This window comes from Sycon ciliatum, chromosome 12, assembly GCF_964019385.1.
Source record: "Sycon ciliatum chromosome 12, ocSycCili1.1, whole genome shotgun sequence".
Classification (NCBI taxonomy): Eukaryota; Metazoa; Porifera; class Calcarea; order Leucosolenida; family Sycettidae; genus Sycon; species Sycon ciliatum.
Window position 1 is genome coordinate 14,905,766 of NC_088654.1, and position 12,224 is coordinate 14,917,989.

Sequence of the window (12,224 nt, forward strand, 5' to 3'; positions counted from 1 at the left end):
TATCGTGTCACCCTACCTTGATTGCTATATTATTTCCTTTGTTCTCATTCTGTTCTTTAGTACAACGGTGATTCCTGGAGAGTGTTGTACGAAAACTTGTTCGAATCATCTTTTTTTTCCATTGCCTTTTTCTTCTTACATGTATTTTTCCTTACCCTTTAGGTTGTTTCTTGCATCGTCTCCATCGCTTACATTATTAATAAAGTAGTCCGCATGTCGCTTCAGCTCGTCCTACTTATTGCCATAGTAAAATTATTGTCTCCTCGTCGAATTTTAAATAATTTTAATAATAATAATAAATAATCGACGCGGAGACAACAATTTTATAATAACTATAAAGAGAACAAATTCTGCTGTCATCCCCACACTACAACAAAGTCATGAAGGTTCACCAAAATCGATTTTCTTTGCACAATCATCAGTGGAAAGCCGTGACTGAAGAATGACCACGCCAAATCAATATTTTATATACATTCAATAATGTGTTACGAGAACAAAACAAAACGGACGAGTTGGAAGATAAGATGGGGGACGACGATGCGGTTGGTGGAGACGAGGAATCGGATGGTGATTGTGATCGTAAGAAGTCTGCCGTTTTTCTTCATCTGTTGTCTCATCCTAAGAGTCTGAAGGTGTATGAAGATTTTAGTTTTTCTGTTCTTTGTCGTGCACGGTACGCTAGTCAGTTGAAAGTACTTGAGGCTGTTTGTATTCGTTTGCATAAGCCTGATCTTTGTAAGCAGAAGAAACATGTAGTAACGTTAAGATTGTTTTCGTAGGTGCACAGCATGATTTTTTGTCTCGCTACACAGTTTTAGCGTTGTTATTAGTTCCTCACCCCTGTTGCACTTAGCTCTCACTCTACTTATATTGTCTCACCTTCCCTCATTCTATTTTTAGCACTTTGTTTTGTTTGTATTTGTATTTATATCATTATGTCATGGCACATCATAATGACGGCCAATAAAACTGAGACAAGGGTGAAAGCCAACCACAGCAGTAAAACAGATAAAAGAATACAAATAAGAGGCAAAGAAGGCAAAGAAGGAGACAAACCAGCAGGATATACATGAAACCTATAATTGAGCAGAGATTTTAGCAACAAAATTATCCATCGACGTGCTGGTCTTGGCCTGCGTTTGTAATGTTGCCCAAAACACATAGCCATCAAAGATCGGGGATCTAGTGAATAGGGTGGAGGCAGCGCGTGGGAGCCTTAGTGAGTTCCGGGTATTCCGTGTTTCGGAGAACCAATTATAAGCCTGCATATGAAAGGGTATTTTATTTAGTAATATTTTATGTATGAGAACACAAAGCTGGTACTTATGTCGAGTGGAAAGGGGACTGATCTTGGCAATTTCGTAAAGACTAGCGGAGGGAAAGCGACGATCTTTGCTAAATAAGATTTGAAGGAGCATGCGGTTATGGGTTTCTAGCTTGTTCAATACAGTAGTAGTTATGCCAGACCAAGCTGTATCACAGTAGTCAAGTAAGGGCAATATATAGCAACGATAAAACAAGCTTTTGCAAGAAAGAGGAAGATGTCTACAGTGGGCTTGAAGAGCCCCAAGCATGGAGCTTGTGCGGTTGCAGACATACTGTAGTATCCCTGCCCGACCAATACGGAAGTAGTACGGAACTAATACGGAGCTTGCCTGATGTATATTTAGTGTATCTCCGTATGTAAGCGTACGTCGTCTGCTGCATAAAAGCGGCTGCGCATTTCTGTTTTGATGAAGATTAGATTAGATTAGATTGGATAGCAATGAAAGCTAACTCGAAGAATAAGGATTCAGCCTCTAGGTGAGCACCGGAAAGAAAGTTATTTATTTTGCCGCTTCTTCTTTCACTAACGATTATATCTCAGGTGTGTACTTGAAAGTAGAATAAAAGTAATTCTTGTTGATTTCACCGCGCCTACCACTCGGCTAACCATTACATTGGTGGCAGCGGTGTAGTTTAAAATAGAACGACGTGATTCGACCCCAGACCCCCATGGCTCAACCTGCTGCGGCTCCCTGCGACGAATCAAGATGAGAATCATGTTTCTTGCCTTCCTGGGCTTGGCCCTGCTTATTAGCTTGCCGCACAGCCAGGGTGCTAGCGTGGATCACCCTTCTCTCCGCACGGCACACACTGGAGACTCTGATGGCGATTCCAAGCGACCCGCTACCTACATGTATACTACCGGTGGTGATGGCGAAGCTGATGAGGACGACAACAGGCAGGCTGGTACCCAAGACAAGGAGGGTATTCCCCAAGACCAGCAGCGTTTGATTTTCGCCGGCACGCAGTCGGAAGCAGGAGCCCACTCTTCACTTGGTACTTCGCCTCCGTGGTGGGATGCAGATTTTCGTCAACACTATTCCTGGCTACACCATCACTCTTTACGTCGCGCAAAGCGATGCTATCGACAATGTGAAGAACACGATTCAAGACGAGGAGGGAGGTCAATCAGGTCATTTGTCTGACGCCGAGCTAGCCGCTCTGAGTGACCGGCTCCACCAAGATGAAGATAAAACCTGGCTTGCTCTCCGCCGTAGCTCCAGCCGCCGCCGTGGTTACTAACGCTGATTCCAGGTATGGCATTTTCTTTCCTGTCTTCCTTCAGTCTCCCTGTTCTCTTCATTCTTCCTTTATGCGAGTGTGTGAATCCAGTTTAGTTTGGTAGGCGTCTGATCATGGTGAGCCACGGCTTACCCAGCTAACGTGGGACAATGTGTGTGACAACGCCCCTTATAGTTATAGTGTATTCAGTTAGGTTTTTGAACTGCGATGTTCCTGGCGGGTTGTGCCAGCGTTGTGCAGCAAGAGTGCTGTAGTTTTTCAGGTCCTATTTGGAGGACAGTTCTTTCCCCTTTTGACCCCGCGAGATGGTGTGAACTTGGTGTGCTTTTACTTCTACTTTATGATTTGTTATCAGTTCATTTCTTCTGTCTACTCTAAACGTTATCATTTCCGATATAATTTGCCATCTTTCGGTTGACGCTGTGTTCGTAACTCTTCACTAATTTTTTGAAAATCACGAGGGCGTGATAATCTGTAGGAAGGGAGGGTGTAGTATCCCTGCCCGACCAATACGGAAGCAGTACGGAACTAATACGGAGCTTGCCTGATGTATATTTAGTGTATCTCCGTATGTAAGTGTACGTCGTCTGCTGCATAAAAGCGGCTGCGCATTTCTGTTTTGATGAAGATTAGATTAGATTAGGTTGGATAGCAATGAAAGCTAACTCGAAGAATAAGGATTCAGCCTCTAGGTGAGCACCGGAGAGAAAGTTATTTATTTTGCCGCTTCTTCTTTCACTAACGATTATATCTCAGGTGTGTACCTGAAAGTAGAATAAAAGTAATTCTTGTTGATTTCACCGCGCCTACCACTCGGCTAACCATTACAATACTGCACATGGGGTGACCACGACAATTTAGAGTCAATATTAACGCCAAGATGCTTATGCTCTTCAACAATACGAATAGCAACACTTGAAGAAGGAAAACAAAGTGGCAGGGAAGGGGGAGAAGGGGAAATGTACATAGCTGCCGTTTTATCAACGTTTGGCTGGAACTTCCAATCATGCATCAAGGTTATAACTTTCCCAATGCTATCTTGCATGGCTTCGCGCAGTCGTATAGGGCAAGCATTGGAGCAAAGCAGAGCTGTGTCGTCAGCGAAAAGGCTGACACCAGGGGCAATATCGGAGAGGTCATTAATATACAGGAGAAATAGCAGTGGCCCAAGGATTGAACCCTGGGGGACTCCAGAAGTAACGGGTAAAGGCTCCGATAACACAGTTGAGAGGCGTACAAGCTGATGTCGGTTAGAGAGATACGACGAGAGCCAGCCGATAGCCTTGCCATCAATGCGATATACTGTTCGCAGCTTAGGTAAGAGACCCCTGTGCCAAACAGTGTCGAAGGCCTTTGCGAGATCGAAGAAAATTAAACCAACATGGTTATGGGCGTTCCGGGCGATGTGGATGTCTTGCACGAGGCGGGTAACCTGGTACCTGGTGGAGTCACCCCGACAAAAGCCCGACTGTGCTGGCGAAAGTGAAATGCGAACATGATCATAAATCATTCAAGGGCGTCGGAACCGCACCGGCCGGGGCGGCCATGGCCGCCCCACTTTTTCGGCCTCTTTTTTTTTTTTTTTTTTTTTTTTTTAGCACACTGCAACAAAGCGCGATGATCTCAGCGCAAACGTGGCAAATCCTTGTCCCCGATCGTGGTTTGTTGCAGAATCAAAAGTCCATGTACACTAAAATGGCACCAAATGCCTGGGAATGCTTGCAATTGGCTTCAATTTTTGATTTTTTTCCCAGGGGAGGGTAATGTTTGTCCCCGATCGTAGCATCTTCTTGGTTTTTTGCAGTATCAAAAAGTCTTTCATTGTAGTTACCGTACACTGAAATGGCACCAAATGCCTGGAAATGCTTGCAATTGGCTTTAATTTTTGAAATTTTTTCCCGGGGAGGACCCCCCGACCCCCCTTCCATGGCTGCCCCACTTCCAAAATCGTTCCGACGCGCCTGATGATGTCATATACAACACGTTCGCACACTTTTGTTAAGATAGAGAGCAATGCGATAGTTGCTGGGGGTGGTGCGTGGTCCTCTATTTTTGTAGGTGGCCACGACTACCGCAGTTTTCCACATGGCTGGGAATTTTCGTTCGCGAAATGACATATTCAAAATAATTGACACAGGATAGGCAACAGACGGAGCAAGAGCTCTCCAAACTTCGTTGGTAATTCCGTCTTGACCAGGAGACTTGCCAGTTTTCAGATTACGGAGATATTTCCTCACTTGGGCTGTACCAGTCGACAATGATAGGAGGGACGCCGGTATTGAGGGTGAAGGGGTGAGTGGTGGTATAGGCCACGTAGGGTCGTCAGGAAGTCCAAACGACGTAAACTGCGTGTTCAATATGTATGCTATGTCTGCGGGATCTGTTGCTACCGTGCCGTCTGAAGCTGTCATTGATCGGATCGGCTCCCGACTACAGTTCTTAAGGAGATGGCGGAGAAATTGATGGAGACTAGGGCGATCATGGGAAGACAGGGTGGCATGAACCGACTGTACATACTCACGATGGAGGGTACGTGACGAACATTTCACTTCGTTACGCTTGCGCTTAAAGGCAATGAAGTTTTCAGTGGTTGGATACTTCCTATAAATGCTATACAAATCTCGCTTCAGTTTCACAGCACACCTGAGGTCCGGAGTGATCCAGGGTCGGGATGCATCTCGCATAGTAGGACGAGGCCTAATTTAGTGTCCTGTCCGCGGAATAACTATGTAAGGCAACAGATGACGATGGAATGCTGACTGTAGTAAAGCATCAAACAGGACAATGGCATCATCAACATCAGAATGCCGATGAAGTAATGACCAGTCCAACCTGGATAAGTCTTCATTCACAACCTGCCAGACACGGGTAGGTACTTGTTTATACCTGTACTGAGCCTGGGGATGGAGGGACGATTTAGCAGTCGCTTGTGGTGTCGAGCACGATGCATAGTTGAGCGTGCAAACAACCTGCAGATGATCAGATGTGCCAAGAGGAGCTGCGTGGTCGACTGAGAGGACATGTCGGGGTATGTTGGTTACCAACAAGTCAAGACATGAGTTGGCACCCGCTGATGAAGTGTATGTTGGGAAACTCACTAGTTGTTGGAGCCCAAGCATTGAAAAAACTGTCTGTAGGTTGGTACCGGCTGTAGAGGTGGAGTCAGAAGAGCACCAATCATTATGTTTGGCATTAAAATCCCCCGTCAGGAAGAAGTCACACTCGTCATAGCAAGAGGACTGTATAGCATCGACCAGCATATGCGAGAAGAAGGACAATTGTTCCGCCGTTTGGGAAGTGGGTCGATACATGCAACATACAAGAATAGGGTTAGGGGTGCATTGAGACTTAACTTCCACCCAGGCAGATTACAGCCCTGATGCTGCAGGTCCGGTCTGTGGAGAATATGCTGAAAAGCATCAGTCCGGACAAGCACGGCGACACCACCATATCCTCTAGTGAAAGAGTGTGCATTTCTGTTCTCGTGTGCTGGTCTGTCTCTTCTGAAACAGGAATAGCCCGGTACATGCACGGAAACAGATGGGCACAGCCAGGTCTCCGTGAGGCAAGCAATACTTGGCTTAGTGCTCTCCAGAACAATCGAAAGTTCAGCTAATTTATCGACGAGAGACCGACAATTCATGGTTATCAGCGTTATGTCGGATTCTGATCTGGGGTAGAATGGGGTAGCATGCAAGTTGAGGGAAGACATAGACAACATGATTATGACGAGGAACTATCACCACCACGTTCAGTCACGTTGGTACCGTCGGCAAAGCGCCACTTACGGTTGTTCTCGTCACACATTATTGAATGTATATAAATTATTGATTTGGCATGGTTATTCTTCAGTCACGGCTTTCCTCTGATGATTGTGACAAGAAAATCGATTTTGGTAAACCTTCATGACTTTGTTGTAGTGTGGCGATGACAGCAGAATTTGTTCTCTTTATTTTTATTATTATTATTATACGCATTCCCGCGTTGAAGTGTGGCAGCAGTATGCTGCGTCCACAGCTTCGCTTATTCAGAATGGCTTGGGTGATAGGAGAGGGGAGAGAAAGCAATAAAGCAACCAAGATCTATGAAATTGGTCACAATAACATGAAGAGAACCAACCTACATATGCATGATTGCACAAGAATGGAAACGACCAAAATTAATATAATGGCTATAATAATCGTGCCACAAAAATTCTCTTTATAGCTATTATAAAATAATAATTATATAAATAACATCTTCATTAGTTTGAGGGAAAGAGACAAACGGGAAAAGTCTGAAGAAAAAATTGACTGTCACCACCAGGACTCCAGGAATATAAATAACACTAATAAGAAACTAAAAAATTACCTGACCAGATTCTCACCATCAGTTACGTGAGTTTTTCAACATGGCGCAACCTGCACCAGGTTTGGCGCCATGGTGCTTTCTCTCTCCCTCTTCACTCGTGCTGTGGTCTTGCGCTACCGTCGCCTTTAATGACTCGGTAACACTGCCCTGTTATTGCCTCTATTCTCGACTATATCCGTTAACTCTCACAAAGCAACTCAATACCATTGTCCCAATACCACGTCTTCACTTCGCACATATGCACTAACTTCCACACTAGCATCAAATATCTAGGCCTGCTCGTAGAGAATTCGATAGTGAATGCTGCTGTCTGATGATCGCTCTGATGCGTGAAACTTTAAGTTACAGCTAACACAGCCTTTCGTCTCTGTTGTGTGTGTAACACTAATAATAATAATTATGTCGGTGGAGCATTTTTAATTGTGGTCAGGCCCTGTGGAAATTTTCGGAGAAATTCTCGAAAACCTGCGCAATAACTTGCAGATAACAACAAAACATGTGGCAAAAATGCCGAATGATGCGGAATCTGATGGGAATTCGCGGAATTATTTGCAGAAATTATTTGCTGCATCCGTAGAATCGCTATGTGCGCAGTAGATCTACTAGTGAGCAGTACGAGTCGTAATGTGCATAGCCCTGCGTGATTATGGAAGTACTGCGTGAACAGTTCTTAAAAATACGAACTTAGAAGTTGCGACTTCGGCGGTAATGTCATGAAGTTGGTTGCTCCAACGAGGAGCACACGCTTCTTGCCGAACTTGACACTTGACTGACTCACGACTGCCATCCGGAGCACACCAGGAGCACGTCGCACCTTCCGCTCGGCAAACCTGAAAGAAAGCACCACTCCCTGCTCAATACACAGTGTTTCGGGAAATTCACCCCTCATCAGTTGAGCTTGAGTAGGCTGAGGAAGATTGTGCCTGAAAAGCACCACTTATATACTGCTCTCCAGGCCAAACCATCACCAGGGATACAAACTTACAGAGACGCTTTGTTTCCAGCGCGACAAACACCTCGTGAAGCCCCAGGTAGCAGCGTGAGTCAGAGTCGCTCATGGAGTTGTGCTAAACAGACGTTGAGAGCCAGTATAGCTATTCACAACGCTGTGACCTCCAACAACTAGTCGCACGTCCGCGTGAGGGACAACAATAATACGAACTTAGAAGTTGCGACTTCGGCGGTAATGTCATGAAGTTGGTTGCTCCAACGAGGAGCACACGCTTCCTGCCGAACTTGACACTTGACTGACTCACGACTGCCATCCGGAGCACACCAGGAGCACGTCGCACCTTCCGCTCGGCAAACCTGAAAGAAAGCACCACTCCCTGCTCAATACACAGTGTTTCGGGGAATTCACCCCTCATCAACCTCTGGGAGACCCGAGATGATGGCGTTGTCTCGGATTTCAATCTGCCTGCGGTCCTCTTGAACAATCTCTCGTACCGTATTGCATAGTTGGGGTACGGGTAAGGGTTTTGGGCAGGTGGTACGACAGGGCATGCCTCACAGGGGGTCCGGTTTGGGGTTTCGAGGATCTGAACTCGTCTATGCAGGTCTTGGCAGGTCTTCTTTATGTCTTCGCTTGCAGCTGCTGAGCCACTTGTATTCTGCTTCAAGCTGTCCATGTTGGTGGATAATTGGAACATAGCTTGGTCCACATCTTTAACTACATTGTCAACCCGATTTGCAAGTGAACGTAGTGCGGCATTTTGCTGATCATTGCTGTTGGTGGCAGCTTGTCTTGTTATCTCTGTCTCATCATACTTGGCAGAGAGGAATGCCACGCTTTCCTCTAACTCCCGTACCGTATCATGGTGTGATTTCTCTACCGTATCAATCCGGGTTTCGAGGGTTGCAAGACGTGCTTCCACTGAGAGTTTCAAATCTGATATTTGAGAACAATTATTTTCAATAGCTTTGAGAATTGTTGTCATTTTGCCATCCAATAAAGTGCTCATACATGTACAAAATTGCTCAACAAGGTGGTCTGCACCTACAATTCCCTCGGTAGGTGTCGCTAGGTGGGAGGGGAAAGTGCGACCAGGGACGGGTGAGAAGGCGGGCGTATTGCTACTAATTGAATAATCCGTGTCAGATGGTTTCCTTGGACCAAGGAATGACTGGCTTTGAGGTGACTTCGGCTGCGTTGTCACTATCTCAGCATCAGGTCTTGGTGATGTCTCCACACTCCGGGTGACATGCTTCCGTTTGAGAGAGTCCTCCCCTGGTGGAGCTCCTGCCAGAGCGGAAAGCACCCGTGTCAACCCTTCGAGCGACATGTTCGATTTCGAATTGACCACTGAAACCACCACAGCACAGTCCCACAGACACTGATATTCTGTTCTTACACTGCTACTATTACATCTACAGAAAGGTTAACTCTGGCTTTGACGTTATACACTGGCTTGGGAACGATACATACAGAGCTTCAAATTTTGCATCCGTATCACAGATTGCACCATTAAAATAAAATAAAATAAAATAAATAAAAATACGACGAGGAGACAATAATTTTAATATGGCAATAAGTAGGACGAGCTGAAGCGACATGTGGACTACTTTATTAACAATGTAAGCGATGGAGACGATGCAAGAAACAACCTAAAGGGTTAACGTGTGGTAAGCTTTGGTCCTGCGGACACGGTTCTCTACACCACCTGGACAAACACCATTGTCCAGACAACGTCTAAGGAACACTACGTTAAATGCAACACTACGATAATGAAATCGTGACTTCAGCGCATGGTTCAGAATATCTATCTGAGTCTGGCTATATCTCGACCTGAAGTATTTAAAAATTCGACGAGGAGACAATAATTTTAATATGGCAATAAGTAGGACGAGCTGAAGCGACATGTGGACTACTTTATTAACAATGTAAGCGATCAGTATACAATCATTTGGTTTCTAGTACTGACTGTTGTCGTACTTATTCTGATTCCTGTTTTTCTGTTTTGTGCCGTGCTCGTCATGGTTATCTTTTGCAGTTACAAGTTTTGGAAGCTGTTTGTCAGCGCATTCATAAGCCGAATTTGTGTGTCCAGAAAGATAGTGTTATTACCCTAAAATTGTTCAAATAATGTTCTGTTGTGTAGTGTGGCAACGTTGTTGCCACTTGTGCCTAAATGTGTTTTGTCACCTTCTTGTTTATTATTGTTATTATTATCATTCGTTCTCACTTTTTTTGTTTTTGTTTTTTGTTGCTGATACACACTTGTCACGCTTAGTTCTTACTTGTATACCCTTGTTTTCTGCACACTTTTGTGAGAAATCGCACCTCGATATTCTAGTGCTGTCATTGTATCGTGTCACCCTACCTTGATTGCTATATTATTTCCTTTGTTCTCATTTTGTTCTTTAGTACAACGGTGATTCCTGAAGAGTGTTGTACGAAAACTTGTTCGAATCATCTTTTTTTTCCATTGCCCTTTTTCTTCTTACATGTATTTTTCCTTACCCTTTAGGTTGTTTCTTGCATCGTCTCCATCGCTTACATTGTTAATAAAGTAGTCCACATGTCGCTTCAGCTCGTCCTACTTATTGCCATATTAAATAAAAATAAATAAAAAAATAAAAATATTGCAAGCAGCAGCAATGGTATCTGGGTTTCTGATTAGGGCATAGAGTGTTATATCGTCCTCATAGACAGCTAGACTGGAGCCTGGGGCTAAACACTGTTCTGCATCGTTTACATATAACAGGAAAAGAGTGGGACCTAGGAGGCTACCCTGGGGCACTCCAGCCTTGATCGGGAACAGTGAGGAGGACTGACCGCCAACAATTACAGTCAGATTTTGGTCATGGAGATACGACCTTAGCTAAGCCAGGAGTGGGCCGTGGATGCCACATTGCTGTGCCTTCGCAAGGACATCTGTGTGGGAAACCTTGTCGAATGCCCGGCAATATCAACTGCCAGGGCATGCACAAGACCATCGCCAGCCAGGGTAGTGGCCCAGGAATGCTGGAGAGCCGTCAGTAGGTCACTTGTGCCCAGTCCACGTCAGAAGCCAAACTGGGACGAGGAGAAGAGTTGATGGGTTTCCAGGTTCACAAGCTGCAGATTGATGATAACTTCCATGATCTTAGAGATGATCGTCAGGAGAGATATAGGCCGGTAGTTCTTCATCATGGATTTGGGTCCTTTCTTGTGCACTGGAACGACACGGGCAATTTTCCATGATTGGGGCTGGACTCCATTTGCAAAACACAGGCGAAACAATCTAGCCAGCGGATGTGCTAGTTCAGCTGCACACTCCTTGAGTACTCGTCCTGGGATCTCATCTGGACCAGTGGATTTTGATGTGTTGAGACGCTTCAGGCACTGTTGGACTTCAGAGACGCGGAAGCGGATGCGCTTCAGGCCTGGAGTGGTAGTGCGGGGTGTTGCTGGTAACTCAGCATTGTCGATGTCATTATCCCCAAGGCTACATTTTTCAGCAAAGAATCTAGCAATGCACTCGCTCTTGGCTTTCGATGTACTGTGCTCATGCCCGTCAGCATTAGTGAGCGTTGGCACATCTGTAGTCCTACCCAGACCGGCGGCACGCTTGACATTACTCCACCAGTTCTTGTCTCTCATGGCACCACGTGTGAGACGCTCTCGGACTGTCTGCTCTTCAGCTTACTGTGCGCGATGTTGGGTTGTAATAGATTGAGTGACAGTTGTCATGAACGACTGCTTCAGGCATTTGCTGGGCCCTTGGTGACGCAGCCTTCCACGCTTTCTTTTTGGCACGTTGAGCCTCAGTGCATTCTGGTGTCCACCAGCTCGGATCGGACGGCCTTGTTTTCAGCATCTTGTGCAGAATAAACTGCAGCATCCCAGACACGATGTACCTAGTAACAAAGCTGCATGCTTCCTCTAGGTCCTCCGGAAACTCAGCTGTCCAGGCAATGCGACGGTAGTGGGCACGCAGTCTGTTCCAGTCGGCTTGGCCATATCGCCACACACGCCTCCGTGTGCTGGGCTCATTTTCTAGCGAGACTTGAGCGAGCATAGCGTGGACAACACAATGGTCTGACCTTCCTATCGGCGGCGAGATACCGGTGGTCACAGTACCAGTGAAGTCAGAGAGCACTAAGTCCAGGGTGTTGAGACCTCGGGTTGGTTCTTGGACATGCTGCATGAGGCTGTGGGCAGCGCTTAGTTCCTCCATGTACTCCCCTGCACGGGTACCCTTAGAGCTGCCGAGCCAAGCCGTGTTGCGGACATTGAAGTCTCCGACCAGCATGGTGTGGGTGCCGTGTTTTCCAGGTGCCATCAAGGTGCTCAAGTGTTGAGATATCAGTGTCTGATGCAGATC

The 12,224-nt window shown here is 45.8% G+C and overlaps 1 long non-coding RNA gene across 2 annotated transcripts in view; it reads left to right on the forward strand.

Annotated features, from left to right (window-relative positions):
- LOC135828866 (uncharacterized) overlaps window positions 1-12,224 on the forward strand; it is a 68,998-nt gene that overhangs the window by 17,104 nt on the left and 39,670 nt on the right. Inside the window, exon 4 of one of the 2 annotated variants that reach the window (XR_010555765.1) lies at window positions 6,081-6,331. The exons of the other annotated variant lie outside the window; for it this stretch is intronic. This is a non-coding gene — a long non-coding RNA (uncharacterized LOC135828866). Of the gene's footprint in view, window positions 1-6,080; window positions 6,332-12,224 lie in introns of those variants that run through there. 2 annotated transcript variants of the gene reach the window in all.